The 16,162-nt window shown below is 35.9% G+C and overlaps 1 protein-coding gene across 3 annotated transcripts in view; it reads left to right on the forward strand.

Moving 5' to 3' along the window:
* Window positions 1–289: 289 nt before the first annotated feature.
* The window catches only part of LOC115213819 (beta-1,4-mannosyltransferase egh), a 64,487-nt gene continuing 48,614 nt past the window's right edge, over window positions 290–16,162 (forward strand). For 2 of the 3 annotated variants that reach the window (XM_029782705.2, XM_029782703.2), the window contains exon 1: window positions 290–1,226. The gene's annotated coding sequence lies outside the window, so the exon portion shown is untranslated. The remainder of the gene's footprint in view (window positions 1,227–16,162) is intronic. The other variant, XM_029782706.2, reaches the window with a different exon arrangement.

The following is a 16,162-nucleotide window of genomic DNA, read 5'->3' on the forward strand; positions in this document are numbered from 1 at the left end:
ATTTTATTTATTTTTGTTGTTGTTGTTAAAAAATGTTAAGTTTATTGAAGCAAAGTGACTTGCAGAAAAAATACCAATTCTATTTTCTGGTAGATATTTAAAATCATTACTGGAGTAACCACAAAATTTTATTTCGCAGTTAACGGGTTAAAGTTCTAAAAAATTATTTAAAAAAAAACGAATAATGTTCAAAGTGATTTATAACAAATTTAATACATTCCCTTTTGACACAACTAATCGTCTGCATCCTTTCCTCTTAAACCAATGATGCAAAGGTTCATAGCGCATGCGCTCGTTTCCTCTTTCACCTTTAGGAACATCATTATACTCTGTAAATAGTGGAATTTCATTATTACACCGTTTTGGGTATTTTTTTAAGACTCGTCTGCGTCTAATCAAAAGCAAAATCGTTTTGTAAAAAATTTGACTTATATCGAATCCAAAACATTCAAGTTTTATTTTTGTAGGAAATGAGATAATATTTGTCTTCTATGTTGATATCTATAAACACCCGCCGCATTCCTTGTGTTTAAGATATTCTCCCCTCTTATAATTGCCACTACCTGAGACTTAGCATCAAGCTGCTTTTTTTTTTTTTTTGATCAGCTCAGCTATGAGTGTTTTCAACGAGGACTACATACATCTCCTAACTCGGACACGAAATCGTCTAATGTACTATTAATATCTAGATCCGTTATTTTTTCGCATCGCCACACAAATGTCCGGGACTCCGTCAACAAGAGATCAGAGTAGTCTCACTGCTGCTGATTGCACCCGGTTGCTTCCCGTTTAATCATGAAATATTTCTCTAACGACTACATATCGTCGTTCTGCTATACTGCCGGATATATATAAAAAGATCCTACCATTCTGTATGCATTTGGCTCGTATTTCAACTGGTATTGTAGACGATCTCTACAATGCCACCGTTTGTTCATTAAGGTATGTAGTTTTCCATATCAATATATAAATGTTGTATACGACCAAATCACCGCAACAGTCGCAGAATCTACTTTTAACTATGCCTTTTAAATACACCTTTTCTTCTCAAGGTTCAGATCCTCCTCTTCTACTGTATTAGGTAGGTAGGCATTGGTTTTTCCCCCAAATTAAATTATAGCTGTAGGTTAATTCTCATTAATTAATTTCACGTGTACATTTACTCCAAATAAATATTTTAGTTTCTCCGAATTATGCAATTAACACGGAAGCGCATTCCAAAACTGGTAAGTTTCATTTATTTATATATTTTTCATTTGGAGTTGACATTTCTATATTTTGTCTATTTGTTTGTAATTCACAGTGAGAAAACGAATACTTCGGTAACCCGGAGTAAAGTGAAATTTAGTGAATTTCATTTTTTCTTATTGATAACGATCGTAACTATGCCATGAGATGGTGCTCCAGCATGACCTCGGTCAAATGGCTGAAACAAGTCAAAGAATAAAAGAAAACATATACATATATCGTTACTTAGTTAATACACACACATATATATATATGTATGTATGTGTATATCTATCAGTCTATCTTCGGTAAATCATAAATCCGAAAAAGAAACACACTCTTTTATAGAGCAGTAGAGAAAATAGATAAAGATAGATATGGCCGGTCTATGGGGTTACCCTGAGTTTCGCGACCATAAAGCTCTTAGCTTTACAGCGTTTCTTCAGACCCTAAAACTCGTTGGCCTATGGCCATAGACCAGCCTTCTCTCTCTCCCCCCATCTCTCTATCTATCTATCTATCTATCTATCTATCTATCTATCTATCTATCTATCTATCTATATATATATCTATATCTATCTATCTATCTATCTATAATATATATATATATTATATATATATAATATATATATATATAACGTGTATATCGTTAACAGATACGGAAAATAAAATCTACACAGACTCAGTAATTTCATTTCAAAATTTTTACCCTCATAACGAAACAATTGCAAGTGATAATTTATTCTAATTTGTCTCTATTTCCTTCCGATATATATATATATATATATATATATATATATATCAGACGAAAACAGATAAAGCCAAGGCTGTGAGGAGTTTTCAGGACATTTATAAGGAAAAGTGATATAGTCTTACTGCTGTTTCTGGGATATTTTGGATATCCCTATATATATGTGTGCGTTTGTGTGTGTGTATGTATGTATGTATGTATAAGATAAAATCAGTTAAAGCCAAGGCTGTGAGTTTTCAGGACATTTATAGGGAAAGAAATATAGTCTTACAGCTATTTCTGGGATATTATGGATACCCCTTTCATCATATATATAACTATATATATATATATATAAACATACATAAATCAATCCTTATATCTATAACTTTTTCTGATTGGTAGACTGTCACACACCTTAATGTTTTCTGATACGGCATACTTCACCATCCTCTTAATTTCATTTTTTCCAAAATTAGCCAACTATATCCTTAATACCTTGGTGAGGGAGAAAATTAATAATTTCCATGTGACAACGAATACACCTGTAATACCCTAATTACTTTCAAAAAGATACATTTGCTCTAGATCAGTGGTTCTTTACCTTTTGCATCATCTATCTTCCTGAAACTCTCCAGTGTATTACCGTGACTCCTATAATAAATTTTGTAATGGTGAACTTTGTGTAAAGGCAAAGTAAAACAAAACTATTAAGATCCTAATTTATTGCAAATGTTATAAATGAAAGACCTTGAAAATGCTACAAGTGCTAAAAGAAAGAAAAAACGCATGGAACTACTAAGTACCGTACAAAAACCTATACATTCATTCAGTGTGAGAGTTAATATTGTTTTACAACCTAAGTACATTAAAGCGAGGAGCAGTGCTTGACAGACAACACCTTGTGTTGGCATCAGTCACAAGCATACTGTATACCTTCATTTTTAATGCCATCATTGCAGTGATAGGTTGAGTGGGACTGGATCAGCATGGTCAGTGCATGCATCAAAAGAAAAGGATAATATCCTTCACTTTCGCCCAAAATGTCAGAAGCTCTTGTCCAGAAAAGTCAACTTTCAACTGAGTATCCTCACAAATTTGAAGAAATTCTACCTTCACAGCAATATCAGTATCACTGATGGCATTGTCCTTCACTGAAAAGGGTCTGCAGATTCACATATCAGTATAGCAGCCATCCAGTCCTGGGAAGTAACTTTTGGTGGCATCAGTCACTGCAACATGAGCTGAGATCTTTTCATGGAAACTGCATTCGGCTTCTGGCATAGAATCCAGTATAGTTGTCATCTGAGGGAAGAAAGTTGTGTCAGTTCCTGAACTCTCTTCTGGTAAAGTTGAATCTTACACTTGAATGCTGCCACTTTGTCAGGAACTATGTGCAGCATTGAAAGGTTTCCTTGGAGTGAACTGTTCGAGGAATTCACTTCAGAGAAGAAATCAATCAGGTAGGCAACCTTTGTTACGAAATAGTCATCTTGCATCTTTTCATGAAGTAGAGTCTTTTTCAAGGTACAACCTTGTTCCAACAGTAGCATTATTTCCTCTCAAAGTTGTAGCACCCGATTTAGAACCTTGTCACATGAGAGCCAACGTACCTCTGTGTGAAACAGGAGAACAAAGAAGTCAGCACCCATTTCTTCATAAAGCACTTTAAAAATCCTTGAAGTTGTTACACTCCCTCAGATGTGGTTCACAATCTTCACAACAACTGTGAGCACTTCTTGAAGTCCAGGTGAAAGATGCCAAAGCATAATGATGAATCATGTAATGCGTAAAGGAGACATGCAGAGCTACATTCTTCGCGGAGGCTTTGAAGCCAGATTTACAACCAGTCATGGAAGGAGCTTCATCTGTACACAGAGCAACAAGTGCTTCCCAGCTCAGCTCATGTTTAAGGAGAAAGGCTTCTAGGATATTGAAAATATTTTCTCCATGAGTTGTTGTGGCCACTGACTCAGAGAACAAGATCTCCTCCTTCATAACTTCTCTGCCAAGGTAGCGAACATAAAACAAGGAGTTGTTAACATGAGGCAACATCTGTTGACTCCTCCAGTTGCAATGAATACACAAGACTACTCTTCACAGCAGTCACCACCTGCAGCAGAATATCCTCATTCATGTCCAAAATCCAACGTTTGACCGTATCATTTGAAAGGGAAATTGCCCTGAACTGGTGTGCTTGCTGTTCTTCAAGAATCACCTTCATTGCTTCCAGAATACATGGCTTAATCAGGTCTTCACCAATGGTATGAGACTTCTTGGTCTGCATAATTTTTAGAGCAATTCTGTATGGAGCCTCCAGTGCTGCTTTGTTCTGACAAAGTGACCAGTGGAATCAATGCGACTGGCCTCCAGTGGGGCTTCTTTTGCTTGAAATAGTCCGAGCTTTTGTCCACCATTTGGCTGTGGCAAGACTCAAAATAAACCTTCAATTTGCTTGGCTTCATGCTTTCATAACTCAAAAGCTTGGCGCAAACAACGTATTGCGGCTTGACCATAGAGTTCTGAATGATAGTTGTGAAACCCATCCTGAGAAAGGCTTCATTGTATATACGCTTCTTGGCAGACATACTGCAAACAGGAAAATAAGAATTCAGTATACAATGTAAATGTTTTATTAAGTGCATTACATAATTATAGTACCGTAAATCCTCGAGTATAATCCGCATTTTTTCCCCAAAACTTAAAGGTCAAAATCCCTTGTATGTACAAGGTTAAAAATGAAAATTATTTTCTAAGCAATGTCTGAGTCTCTATTTGCTGTCTGGCTATGTTTATTCAAACACATTTTGTGATGTCAGGCGTGAAAATACCTTAAGCTAAGCCTGAAAGCAATGAAGTCATAAAAGAATCATCCATAACTTGCAGTAAGCAACATTTATGAAACGTTATTACTGTTATTTCTTTATTTTCTGCAAACAAAATTTACAAAAATGCTACATGTTTGCATTATGTTATATATACAATAATAATAAAGGACGTTACCGTATATATTTTTACAAACCAAGGACGTTATATAAACCTCCTTGACTCCAGTTAGAGAAGGGGTGCGTATACACAAGGTTTAGGTTTTTCAGAGGTACAGCCCCCTAAAAATCCCTTGTGTATTATACTCAAGGGCAGACTATACTTGAGGATTTACGGTAAGCAAAATCGCAAAATAATACATGCAACAACACTGAATTCAGCAACTTAACAGACAAATATAACATTCACCTTTAGAACACAGCAATACACAAGGTAACGCAACACCACACACATTCCAGCGCACTAATCACAGATGAGCTTGCATGATCATGTGACCAGAGATTAATAAGCAGTGGCACAGCTGAGAACTAGCAAATGAGTCTTGGAACGCAAAGCACCATGAGAGTCATAGGGCAGGAGAGAAGCATATACAGTCCTGGTACTGCAAGCAGCTGCAATGCAATACCTCAAATACAGGAAATAAATTGTTTTCCCAAACTCTGTGACCCCTCCAAGAAACCCCAAACAACAACCCCCAGGTTAAGAACCACTGCTCTAGATAGCATTTTGTATAAATGAATACATAAAATCCATGTATATAAACTGTATGTATGTGTGTACCGTATTTATATATATCTATATATATATATATTTATGAATTAGAATGAGATAACAAAGCCAAGGCTGTGAAGAGTTTTCAGGACATTTATAATGGAATAGTCTTACAGCTGTTTCTGGGATATTATGGATATCCCTTCATCAGAGACAGTGTGAGAAAATATTTGAGTTCGAATTGTTATGGAAAAGGAGGAGATAGGGAATATAGAGGGAAATAAGAGAATGAAAGTAGAAATAAGATATATAAAGACATTGTAGTTGCAGTTCCATTAACCGAGGACAATGGTGGATAGAAGTGGTAAAAAAGTTTCCTGTACATGGTATGTAAGTTCCGATAGCAGTTCATGTTTAGTCATTTCAAAGTATGTCTATATACGTATGTGTGTGTTTATATATATATATATATATATATATACACATGTATATGTATGTATGTATATATGTATGTATGTATACATATGTATGTGTATACACACACACACATATACATATTTACAAAACGATGATGATGATGATGTATCATCATTTTGCCTTCTTTTCCATGATGGCATGGTTTGGACAGGTTGTCACATGAGTCATCTCTTATTCAGAGTTACTACCCTTCTCTACTAGTTGGAAATGTCTCTTTCATATACTCCAAGTCTTTTCATGACTGGATGCTATTTGTTTTTTGCCAGGTATTTTACAAATTATAGTGCGAACATTTATCATGGCACCAACATTTCTGCTCTAGACAGTCTCCATTCATTTGCCAAGTACTTTGACACAGGTGCATTTTATCATGCCCTCAACACTAGGAAGCATGCTTTTGTCCCCAGCAAGACTAAATGCCCCTCTCCATACTGTTTCCTCTGTTCCCCAACCATTTCACAGAGTATACGCAGAACATTTTATTATGGCACCAACAGTTGAGAATTTGTCTTTTGTAGACAAAAGAGTTCTCTCTCCTTAGTGTTGTCTCTATTTCATTAATTTGCCAGCATCAGCATGTTATTTTTGTCTTTGCTAGAAAAGCAGATAAGGCCGAAAATGTCGCTAGAAGCTAGGATCACCAAGCATAGATTGGCATATTTCGGTCTTATTATGCGGAGAAAATCCCTGGAGAAGGACACCATGCTCGGAATGGTCAGTGGCAAGAGAGGAAGAGGCCGACCAAGAACCCGCTGGCTTGACACCATCAAAAGTGATACCGGAATGGACACAGCCAATCTGAAAGAAGCGACCCAGGATAGAACTGACTGGAGGACACTGATCAAACGAGTGACCGAGAGTCGACTTCGACTGAGCGGATAGAGAGAGAGATAGAAAAAGAGGATCAAGGAAGGGAGATAATCAGAATTATAGGAGTGAGAGGGTGATGGCAAAGGGACCAAAGGTAAATAGTAGTAGGTAGTTTTATGATGATTGCCAGTAGAAGATGTCAATGATGAGCGATTAAAAAAAAGAGTAATGAGAGGAGAGAGAGAGCATGATGGCTAACAAGAAAGAACAGGTGACAGTATTTAGGGGAAATACTCATGGGGATTATAGAGGAAGAGGGATAGTTGGTAAGTACATTGATAGCAAAGGAGGTGAATGAGAGATGAGATAGTAAAAGCAGTGTGTAGCTGTGTTCACTCCTCAAACATGTGGTTTTGGGTTCAGTCCCACAGCACATCGTGCAAGTGTTTTCTGTAGACCCAGGCCAACCAAAGTCTTGCAAGTTGATTTGGCAGACAGAAACTGAAAGAAACCTGTTGTGTGTGTATATTTATATAGCCATGTAACAACACATGCTTTTCTCAGACAGTTCTTTTCCTTCTCCCCAGATTTTTCCTCTTTCTGATGAAGAGCCATGCTCAAAATACCACACCCTCTCCTGTTTTCATCCTATTTTTTTCTGAGCATCAATCTAATATACTCACTGTGTACATCCTTTTAACTTTTGTTGTTTTTCTTGTTTTTGAATTTTACATTTACTATATATATATATATGGACTAGGTTATGAAGTTCACCAAGAGTCATTGCACAATTCCAAGTATAAAAGTAGGTCCTAGAATGAAGACACTGCATAGTAAACTAAGCAAAGACTAAAGTGTTGGTAGGTAAGAAAGCAGGACATTGATATCATCAGAGAAATAACCTTGCTTGATAAGGTGAAGAAAGGTGGGTCGGAATGATGTATGTTGTATCCAGTGTTAGAAATAGACGCAAGAAGCATAGTGGAATCATTGGTAGGGTAACTGTGAAGGCAAGTTTCATGTGCCATATACATTCAAGCAATAATCACTGAGGGTACATCAGATATAGGCTCTCTTATATGCTTGACTGACTCACTAGAAGTAGTCAATAGTTTCTGTTGCCTAGGTAACATAATTAGCTGGGAAGAAAGGTATTAAGAAAGTATATTAGCCAAAATAAGAATGGCTTGGAAAAAGTTCAATAAGCTATTACTTCTGCCGGTAACAAAGGTCTCCCTCAGAATAAAAAAGTAGATTGTAAGACACTTATGATAGAACTGTGATGCTGTGTAGCAGTGAGACATGAACCTTAAATACAGAAGACACATGGAGGCTAGAAAGAAATGAAGCAAAATCAGGTGTAGTGTGCAAGAGAGAAGATCATACCGGTATGAGTATGTGGTGTGTGTGAAGGATGACTGCTGAATAAAGAAGTGTTGAAGTAAATGGAATCTGTGGAAGATGGAGACCAAGGAAGAGTGGGCTGAAGGAGTGAAAACCAATCTTAAGGTGATGCATTTAATGAGGCATATGACAAAGCACTGAGCTGATTGAAGATATGTAGTGCTGGAGAAAACCTAAACATTCATAGCACAATGTTTCCTGACAGGAAAGCAGTGTTTAGAGGCTTGAGACTTTTTCTACCCTTCTACACCTGTAGTCTACTGCCTTGCTCCCTCTCTTCAGTCTCTCCCTGTCCTTCCCTCTCTTATAACCCTTGTCCACCCTTCTCACTCATAACATCCCATCTCATGTCTCTCCACCCGACCCCACCCTGTGCTGATCATCTTCATCACTCATCATTATCACCTTGACTCTTTCATCTTTCGTAGGCCTTTCTATAAGAGTCTGCATTGGCACACCCTCATCCCTCTATCTAGTTCTTTTAAACTTTTGCCCTTTTATACTACCAACCATTAATCTTTCCACTCTGGGTCACTTCTGTTACTTTGACGCCCTTGCTCTTCATAGGCTTATATATAAGAGATTGCATCAGATCATCCACATCTTTCTATCCTATATACTATACTCTTTTATTTGTTTCAGTCATTTGACTGTGGCCATGCTGGAGCATCGCCTTTAGTCTAGCAAATCGACCCCAGAACTTATTCTTTGTAAGCCTAGTACTTATTCTGTCAGTCTCTTTTGCCGAACTGCTAAGTTATGGGGATGTATACACACGCATGTACATGGGAGACTTGTTTCAGTACCTATCTACCAAATCCATTCACAAGGTTTTGGTTAGCCTTGTTACTCTAGCAGAAGATGCTTACTCAGGATTGAACCCAGAACTAGGTGGTGAGGAAGCAAACTTTCGCCACACAGCTATGCTTGCACCTATGCTTATATCTGTATATATATATGTGTGTGTGTGAAAATAAGAAATAAAATGTGTTTTCCTTACTGTATTTCAGTGAATTAACTTCTAAGTATATTATTGCAGTCAAATAATTCAAAACTATGATAATATGCATTGAAAAGCAGATTATCTCAATCAAATTATTTCAAAGGACATTATTACATATTCCAAAAGATCATATATCCAAAATATCTTACCACAATCATATTATTTCAAGATTACAGATTCTAAAATACAAATTATTTTAAAATCCTTTAATAAGGTCTTCAAATTCCATAGTTACAGATGATATTCATTGCAATGTATGTGTATAATGGCTCACTACTAGCTTTCATTTAATATATAGTGCATCTACTGGATTCACATGCATTATTCATCTTCTGTGAATAATTAATAATTTTATAATAGATTTGTAACATTTTGTATTGAATCTCAGTTGTAAACATTTCATTTAGTGTTTTTATCGTTAAGTTCGTTTATCATTTATTTACTGCTTTTATCATTGAGAGGCGATATCTTGCCAAAGGTAGTGGAGCTATATCTCTACTGGTCTAGAAGTTGAGACAACCGAGAAGGGAATAAGTCCTCGATATCATCAACAAATCTAACGGCTGCTGCAGGATTGGGATGATAGTTTCAACTGTTTATTTCACTGAGGCTACTTCTAGATAATGAGATTATATTACTCTTTTACTTGTTTCAGTCATTTGACTGTGGTCATACTGGAGCACCGCCTTTAGTCGCGCAAATCGACCCCAGGACTTATTCTTTGTTAGCCTAGTACTTATTCTATCGGACTCTTTTGCCGAACCACTAAGTTACAGGGATGTAAACACACCAGCATCGGTTGTCAAGTGATGTTGCGGAGACAAACACAGACACACAAACATATACACATGCACATACATATATATATATATATATGACGGGCTTCTTTCAGTTTCCATCTACCAAATCCACTCACAAGGCTTTGGTCGGCCTGAGGCTATAGTAGAAGACACTTGCCAAAAGGTGCCACGCAGTCGGAATGAACCCGGAACCATGTGGTGGGTAAGCAAGCTACTTACCACACAGCCACTCCTGCGCTTGTTTGGATTTATTGCCCAGTGGTTCACTGTTTACATCAGCCTAACTATCTATGCTATCATAATTTTCTTTTCCTATTAAGAACCTATATGCAGGTCACCCTCTGTGTTTTCTAACCAAATTTTACAGTTATCTTCCTTGTCTTCTGTTCCACCTGTCCTTTGAAGGATATGATGAAAATCCCTTGTGTCAAATCTATTGATATTGTATCCTACCACTACATTGTGCCAAATTATTTTCAAGCTTTGTCAATAGTGGCATCCTTCATGCCTTTCCTGAAGTTGCTACATTCAACTTATCAGACTCATTACTATTTTCTTGTTATTGCTGACAGTTGTTCAAAGCAGTAAGCTGGCAGTGTTATTATTAGCATGCTGGGTCAAATACCTATCAGTGTTTCATCCATCTTTACATTCTGAGTTTAAATTCCACCGAGGTTGACTTTGCCTTTTATCCTTTCAGGGTTGATAAAATAAGTACCAGTTGAACACTGGGGTTGATGTAATCAACTTACTCTTTCCCTTGAAATTGCTGGCTTTGTGCCAAAATTTGAAATCAGTATCCCTGAGAGTTCTTCATATTCATGTATTCTCTCTAAGATCATCTAGATCATCTATCACCACCAGAACTTTATTCAGAAATATCTGTATGTATAATCCTTTGAAAGTTACAATTATATCCTAATCCATTAGCTGGATCATGGAGGTAGATATTAATATTAGTGGCAAGAACATACAGCTTATTTTATTGTTATTACTTTAAAGTTGGTAACCAACTGGGAGAGCAGATGCAGTGTTAAAAACTAGTAGCAACTTCACTTCATCAGTAAAGTGTTTGTGGGCAATCCCTAGGAATGAAATGTAAGAATAAAAACCTAGTTTCTTCTTAATAAACTTGTGAAATCAGGAGCCCTTTGCATATTCATCATCATCATCATTGTCCTATGTCTGCCTTCCATGCTAGCATGGGTGGGACGGTTCCACAAGAACTGGCCAGGCAGAAGCCTGCACCAGACTTCTGTGACTGAAAATCATTTAACCTCTTTGTCAATGGTTTTGATTCTTCAGTTGGTGCATTGCATGCTTCACTATGGTTAATTTATTCCTCATTCTTGGTACAGAAATATTTTATAACAGCAGATAAGAATATTAATTTCACCCCATTATGATCCATGATTATATTGTTGAATAAGCTTAAACCGTTAGCATTTGAACCAGTCATATCCAGCCAAAATATTCTACCTGTTTTATCTTCTAACTGGCTAGATCTTCCCTCTCACACTTACCCTACAAGATTATTCTAAAAATAATTACATCATTGAAACCTCAAAGCTACAAGGTGAAGCATGACTAGTTCAAATCAATATGAATAAATAAGCATTACATTTAACAGAGAAATCTGAATGCTAAAGGGTTAATATTTACTATGAATCTGATAATTTTGATGAGTGTGTGACATACACTTAACATACCCTGAATATACCCTTCTACAGTACATCTATCAAATCTACTCACACTGATTTGGTTGATCCGAGGCTATAGTGGAAGACACTTGTTCAAGGTGTCATGCAATGGGACTGAATCCAAAATCATATTGTTGTGAAGCAAGCTTCTTACCACACAACCATCCAAACAAGGAGTAGTATAGATGTGAAATAAAAAAGTTGAAAGTACACAGAGAATATATGATGATTTATTTAGATTTTATGCTATCTCTCTCTCTCTCTCTCAATATATATATATATAAAATAACTTCTATATAGATATATATATATATATATATATATATCATCATCACAGGGTGCAATGGATAAATTGTAACCATTTTATATTTTTAATTTCATGCATACATATTATTTATTTTTGATTTTGTTGACTACACAGTTTAGTAGGATGAGTTGGGCACCGTCTGTGAGAAAAACAGCACCATGATGCAATTCACTCTGCCAGAAATTTGGAAACAACATGCTGTACTGCTTGGCATTCATGCTGGTAGCTCCAATATGAACATTTCAGAGTGTTTGGGAGTCAATATGAGGATAAGTACCGAGAATGATAAAAATCAAACATCCAGTCAACGTCATGGTGTTTGGAGTGATCACTAGTGATTACAATGCTGTGCTTCCATTTATCTTCCCACACGGTCCCAGACTCAACACTGATGGCTACATCAAATAACTGGAGGAGGTAGTGTGGTCCTGGGTCAGGTGGGTGGCTGCCAAAAGACTCTATATCTGGCAACAGGACTCTACACCATGCCACTTAAGCAGAACCAAGTTATGTCTGTCAGACAATTTCTGTGACCACATTACCCCTAATATCTGGCCACCTAACTCCCCAGACTGCAACCCTCTTGATTATTATGTGTTGGATGCAGTTGAGCAAGGGAGCAACAAAACTCCTTGTAACAGTAAAGATGAACTGAAGGCAAGAAACATGGCAGCATTCCCTAACTTAAACAAGGAGACCATCCAGAAGAGTTGCAGGAGATTCTGAGGTTGTCTGGAGGCCATGGTTGAAGCCATTGGCAATTTTATTGAATAAATTTTCAAGATATTTTTATGTAATTTTGGTAAATACATCTGTTAAAATGAAATGATGAGATGTCTGTGTTATTTTCATTTTTGCATAATGTAGATGACAGTTTATTCACCACACCCTGTATGTATGTGTGTATATATATAAATATATATATATATATGTATATATATAAATATATATATATATATCATCATCATCGTTTAACGTCCGTTTTCTGCATATATATATATATGAAATAACTTTCTTATACACACACACACTTAACCGGTTTCATATTTGATTTTCAAAACTGTATGGTATGTAGAGCTGTGTTGCAAATTTATGTGTGGTGTGTGTACATGTTTTTATATATGTGTGTTGAAAATCATAAGGTCAGTATTTGTTCATCCACTTATTCTCATAATTCCATTGATTATTTCAATTTGTAAAGTGTCCTTGAACACCAGATACAGACACCATCTAGATTTTTTTAGTACATAATTATCAGCTTATTTCATAAAATTATTGGGAGTGGAAACGGTATCATACTATATAAAATTTGATGCTTAAATAACTTAATAGTTCATACTGTGAGAGACATTTGTTGAATGTAAGATAGTAGGGTAAGTCAATTGATTACCCATACTAGTATGGGAAAATAAACCTGATAAATATAATGTGGCATATAATCAGGACAGACAAAGTTTGAACAGTTTTAAGTATATTTTCATATAGCATAATTATTTAAGAGTTTATTAAAGTGATTTTCTTATTGTAATTAGTTCAATCATTATCATTGATAATATGTGCAGCAATGAAACATCAGTTCACAGTAACATTATAATTTTGGATTATAGGTTTATATGTTGTGACTTACTTTTCGACTGCTAACATGAAAATTAATGATTTTGTAAACATTCCTTTCCTACACAATAATACTGAATATTGCTTTTCTAAAGGTGAAATGATCTTTTTTTTTTAAAGAAAAATGCATAAAAGTCAGAAGTTCATTTATCATCATCAGCAACAGCTGCAACAACAACAAAAACATGACCACATCATATTACGTTCATTTTCCATGCTGACATGGATTGAATGAATTGCCATGATCTGATTCATTTTTCATGTGGTGTTATTGCTCTCCTAGATAGGATACTTCTTAGTAAAACATTATATTTCAGCTTGGTTTCTACAGTTGGATACATACTCTTCCTAATGCTGTAACTTTACTGAATGAACTAGGTGTATTTTAGAGAGTGTATTCAACATGGTGAAAGAATCCTTCTGAAATCTTGCGTTGTCTCCATTTGTTCACCTCTACTGGGTGATGGTTATGACTTGAAAACTCCAAATCAGTGGACCCCTTTGATTTCTATTTTACTCGGGTAGGTCCCCATATCCATTTGTTGTTTAAAAAAAATTGGGTGTATTGTGGAAGTATATCAATTTTATTGCACATAAGTTTTAGCAACAAAGTCTTATATGGATCCTGATTGAGAGCAACATATTTGGTATATTATATAAATCTGTGAGTCATTTATCTTGGCCACTAAAGTGAGGGTATAAAAAATGCAGAGGTATATTAAACACAGTCCACTTTCAGTACCGTATATTCAGGGAAAGAAGTTTTTTATGCTTTAAACTTCATATATAGGACTCGGGGTGATTTTTTTTGAGGACATTTCTTTTAGAAAAAGGTGCATCATAGATACTCTCAAATACAGTACTTTTGTGCCATACTGTTAAATAAATTAGATCGGAGAACAACTGAGATTTTCTTGAAAGTTTAGAATAACAGCTATACCAGGTTTGAAAATGCTTTCTCCATGTAATCAATTTCTGAAAAGAAAAGTTGTTTTAATTGACAGCGATATAAGGTGATAGCATTTATTCTTTTGTAGAGCAATATTCAACTTGTTGAACAGGTTTAGTGGTGAATTCAATGCAGAAAGATTATAGGAAAGATTTGTGTTGTGTCTGCCAACATAAAAAATCCACCATTGATTGATGAAATATTTATATATATCTTGCAGGCTACTTCAGGTGTCCTGAAACATTTCTAGTCATTATTATTTCTGACTTAACAATTATCTGGCAGTCTTATTTCACATTAGCATAACAGCTCATCTGTTTTCCCCCTTTCCTTTAGCATTTTGTATGTGGAGTTGAAATTCTTTCAATTAAATCTTTTCACTTTAATCACCAATGCCTTTGCAGTTCCTATTCATCAGATATATTTCCTGTAATCTGAAATATTATTTTTTGTCTTACTGGTTTCAGTCATTGTACTGTTGTTATAATGGGGTGCCCACTTCAAGTATTTTTAGTTGATCACATCAGTTCCAAATGGTTTATATTTTCTTGGTCTCTCTTGTGTATTCATCAAATGGTAAACTTTTTCTTTTTAAGCACAAAGGAGACTGATAGACACTGTTATACACAAACACATTGACAGACAGACACTCATTTCGACTTTAAAATTTCTGTTGTTAATAAATTGTATATTACTATGGTTAGCAATCATTATTATCCATTGAAAATTTTTTGGTATTTTTATATAAGGTAGGTGCACGTTAGTTGAGGAGTTTGATTCACAACCATATAATTTCAGGTTCAATACCATGGTGCAGAATTTGAGGTATCTTCTACTATAGCCCCAGAGTAACCAAAGTTTTGTGGATGGATTTGGTTGGCAGAAACTGAAAGAAGCCTGTTGTGTGTGTGTACATACATGTATGTGTTTATATGTTTATGTCTACATAGTGCTTTTCCAAATGTTGCTCAGCTACAGGTGGTGGTGTTGTCATTTCCTCTATCAACAAATCATCCACTAGTCTGTGCCTTCGAAGACATAGAAAATAAGAAATCCCTTATTAGAAAAAAAAAGGTAGCAATTAGCAATATGAAGGGCATCCAGTTGTAAACACAATGCCATGTTAATACATAATTGTAACCATAAGTGTAGGAGTTGCTGTGTGGTAAGTAGCTTGCTTACGAACCACATGGTTCTGGGTTCAGTCCCACTGCGTGGCACCTTGGGCAAGTGTCTTCTACTATAGCTTCGGGCTGATCAAAGCCATGTGAGTTGATTTGGTAGATGGAAACTGGAAGAAGCCCGTTGTATATATGTGTGTGTGTGTGTATACGTTTGTGTGTCTGTGTTTGTCCCCCCAACATTGCTTGACAACCGATGCTGGTGTGTTTACGTTCCTGTAACTTAGCAGTTCAACAAAAGAGACTGATAAAATAAGTACTAGGCTTACAAAGAATAAATCCTGGGGTTGATTTGCTCGACTAAAGGCGGTGCTCCAGCATGGTCACAGTCAAATGACTGAAACAAGTAAAAGAGTATGGTAGCATGGTAAAAATGACCTTAAAAGTGAACAAATTATAAAGATGAATAGTGCCAGTTGCCAC

The sequence above is a fragment of the Octopus sinensis genome, linkage group LG7, assembly GCF_006345805.1.
Source record: "Octopus sinensis linkage group LG7, ASM634580v1, whole genome shotgun sequence".
NCBI classification, from domain to species: domain Eukaryota; kingdom Metazoa; phylum Mollusca; class Cephalopoda; order Octopoda; family Octopodidae; genus Octopus; species Octopus sinensis.